Genomic DNA, 4,120 nt, shown 5'->3' with positions numbered 1-4,120 from the left:
GAGGGGGGCCACACCCCGGAGACGCGTGTCGCCTCTTCAGACATGCCACCACACCACCCCGCATGTATGAGGGCCCGATGCGATGCTCTGGTAGCATTGCTACGCCCCCCTCAGGTCCCCCGTCCCGCCTAACCATGTAGCTTTTGACCACGAGATCTAGCCCTTTGACTTTACATGGACGGGCTTTGACCAATGGACCTCTCCACCCGGTTGTGTTAGGTCAACCCATAGGAACACTTTGGAGCAACATCCGGGCCAAACGCACAGCAAGATCCCCTCCGTGTAGACCCGACGCGTCCGTTTTCCCCCTCCAGGAGCCGGCGGCGCCGCCATCCGTTAGGGGAGCTGTGGGTGTCAAAACCGGCAGATCTCTGGTAGGGGGTCCCAAACTGTGCGTCTAAGGTGGATGGTAACAGGAGGCAAGGGACACAATGTTTACCCAGGTTCGGGCCCTCTCGATGGAGGTAATACCCTACTCCTGCTTGATTGATCTTGATGATATGAGTAATACAAGAGTTGATCTACCACGAGATCGTAGAGGCTAAACCCTAGAAGCTAGCCTATGGTATGATTGTTGTTGTCCTACAGACTAAACCCTCCGGTTTATATAGACACCGGAGGGTGCTAGGGTTACACAGAGTCGGTTACAATGGGAGGAGATCTACATATCCGTATCGGCAAGCTTGCCTTCCACGCCAAGAGAGTCCCATCCGGACACGAGACGAAGTCTTCAATCTTGTATCTTCATAGTCCAACAGTCCGGCCAAAGGATATAATCCGGCTGTCCGGATACCCCCTAATCCAGGACTCCCTCGGTAGCCCCTGAACCAAGCTTCAATGACGACGAGTCTGGCGCGCAGATTGTCTTCGGCATTGCAAGGCAGGTTCCTCCTCTGAATACTCCCATAGAAGATCCTGAACACAAGAATAGTGTCCGGCTCTGCAAAACAAGTTCCACATACCACCGTAGAGAGAATAATATTTCCACCAATCTAATCTGCCGACACACTTGATGACATCATACCATGGCACAGTTATTATCGAACCATGTTTTTCAACCAGCCTTGGCGCATATAGCGAGGCGGTTTCCTTGGCACTGTTGGGGAACGTAGTAATTTCATAAATTTCCTATGCACACGCAAGATCATGGTGATGCATAGCAACGAGAGGGGAGAGTGCTGTCTACGTACCCTCGTAGACCGAAGCGGAAGCGTTGACGCAACGTAGAGGAAGTAGTCATACATCTTCCCGCTTCAACCGATCCAAGCACCGTTACTCCGGCACCTCTGAGTTCTTGGCACACGTTCAGCTCGATGACGCTCCCCGGGCTCCGATCTAGCAAAGCTTCGGGGAGGAGTTCCGTCAGCACGACGGCGTGGTGACGATCTTGATGTTCAACCATCGCAGGGCTTCGCCTAAGCACCGCTACAATATGACCGAGGTGGAATATAGTGGAGGGGGGCACCGCACATGGCTAAGGAACGATCACGAAGATCAACTTGTGTGTCCTAGGGTGCCCTCTGCCCCCGTATATAAAGGAGCCAAGGGGAGGGGGCGGCCGGCTAAGGAGGGGTGCGCCAGGGGGGAGTCCTACTCCCACCGGGAGTAGGACTCCCTTCTTTCCTAGTTGGAGAAGGAGAAGGGGGAAAAAGGAGGAAGAGGGAAAGGAAAGGGGGGGCGCCGCCCCCCTTCCCTTGTCCTATTCAGACTAGGAAGGGGAGGGGCGTGCGGCCACCTCCTGCCTCCTTCTCTCTTCTCCCTTAAGGCCCATGAAGGCCCAATAACCGCTGACGTGCCGAATGGAAGTACAGTAGGATCAACGATGTTCTTCCCGTACTATAAGAGAAAGGGCAATTTGATTCTGATTCTTCGCTTTTTTAACTCACGTATCACACGAGCTATGGATGTCAATTAGCGAACAGTATGCCCGTGTAATCAATCAATGGTCGGAGTGTGCGGCTAGCTCGCTGTTTGAGCGTTGGTAACTTGTCAACATCTCCAGGACACTCAAGGAAATAGGTACCGAGACTAATAACTATAAACGAGGCACTCGTGCGTCATGTGCGTCCCCTTGCCTTCCCACACAACCAACCCTGCCAACGCCGGCCGTCCTTGCCGGTCTCTGTCCCGACAACCGGAAGCCAGAGCCTCCGGATCTAGCCCTCCGACGACCGCTGTAGGCCGCACCCCTGTGGATCAAAGCTTCCCCGCTCGTCCCCGTCTCGGCTGCCGCTCCCCACCTCTCCCGTCCCTCGTCATCGATAACGCCTGCCCACTCATCGTCGTCATAGCGGTCCCTCTCCGTTTGTGAAAATCCCAATTAAACAGTCTATTAACTAAGAATCAGCAAATTATAATGATCTCAACATTTTAGGGGCATTTCAGACCTTTCACCGGCTCACAGCCGCTCCTACAGCCACGTTGTCAAACAACGAAGCTACATCACAGCCGCTTCCTCAGGACAGCAGCTTTGCCACCATAGCAAGTCTACAGCCACTTGGGCCAAATCCGCCGCGCAAACAAACAAGGCCATTAGCTAGTACTGTTGTTGAGATATTGCACAAACTAAGATTTGTTATGTTTTTTGTTGTTATAGTTTGCTATTTCGTGTTGGTACGAGAACAAGAATAGTATGGAGAACAAGAATTGTATGGATCAACACAACAACATAAAAAGTATTTACATTTAAATCAACACAACAACCAATTTAGTTTTTAGAACTTAAAAAGTATTTCAGACATTTTCTTAACCTATAACCACACAGCAGCCAAGTTGACAAACAATATTTCTCACCACGACAACTTTGACAGCCAACCCAATAGCAGTTTTGACAACACAGCCAGAACAAACATAAGTGACCTTAGTTATTTTCATTTTCTAGGAGTATATACTAATCTTTCGTAGCCGATAAACCATATGTGGGTTGTGTTGATTATATAAAAAGAAAACTAAGCTATGTCCATTCTAGAACTTGTAGGTCGGAATGATCGACGATGTTCTTCCCGTACTATAAAAGAGAGGGCAACTATATTCTGGTTATTTGCATTTTAACGCACGTATCACCACACGAGCTATGGATGTCAATTAGCAAACAGTATGCCTGTGTAATCAATCAATGGTCAGAGTGTGCGGCTAGCTCGCTGTTTGAGCGTTGGTAACTCGTCAACATCTTCAGGACACTCATGGAAACGAGGCACTCGTGCGTCATGTGCTATCTGCAGCTAGTGTGTTGTGTGTGGATGAGAGAGGCTCCCAACAGTGAACGTACGTGTCAACAGACCCGGACTCGGTGCAAGATTCCAAAGCAAGGCTAAAGGCTAGCAGCATGCAGCACTGTTGCAACGGAGCGACACAGTCACACCGCATAATCGATGAGTGCTGTGGTTTTCAGTTTTGTTTCATACTGCCTGGTACTTTCGCCCTGTTAACACCAGCATGCAACAGCTCGCTCAACTAATATATACGGCATATTTTTTTATTTTTACTTTATATTATTTTTTGCTTTTCCACAAAATAAATATGCCTTATCTAAAAAAACATACCTGATGGTATATCGATAGCACCCCTTACAAACATGGCTGTCGCCTTGTCACGGAGGGGGGAAACGGTCGACACAGAGGGAATCTGGTTAGTGGGGGTATTCGGGGTGTAGCTATGCCACCGAAACATCGCACGGGTCCCAACGCATATGTGAAAGTGTTCACGCATGCATAGACGCCCGTCTTGGGGCTCCGCGGTGTGGCCCCCCACCACTCAAGGCAGTGCCGCTGTCACTTGGATGGGGCCACACCCCGGAGATGCATGCCGCCTCTTCGGACATGCCACCAGACCACCCCACATGTATGAGGACCCGGTGCGACGCTCCGGTGGCATTGCTACCCCCCAGGGTCCCCGTCGCGCCTAACCCTGTAGCGTTTGACCACGAGATCTATCCCTTTGACTTTACACAGATGGGCTTGACCAGTGGACCTCTCCACCCGGTTGTGTTAGGTCAGCCCATAGGAACAGTTTGGAGCAACATCCGGGCCAAACCCACAGCAAGATCCCCTCTGTGTAGACCCGACGCGTCCGTTTCCCCCTCCAGGAGCCGGCAGCGGCGTCGTCCGTGAGGGAGGCCACA

Source organism: Triticum dicoccoides, chromosome 2A (genome assembly GCF_002162155.2).
Source record: "Triticum dicoccoides isolate Atlit2015 ecotype Zavitan chromosome 2A, WEW_v2.0, whole genome shotgun sequence".
Taxonomy (NCBI): Eukaryota; Viridiplantae; Streptophyta; class Magnoliopsida; order Poales; family Poaceae; genus Triticum; species Triticum dicoccoides.
The sequence above is the reverse complement of the archived record's forward strand: the minus strand, read 5'-3'. Positions refer to the sequence as shown.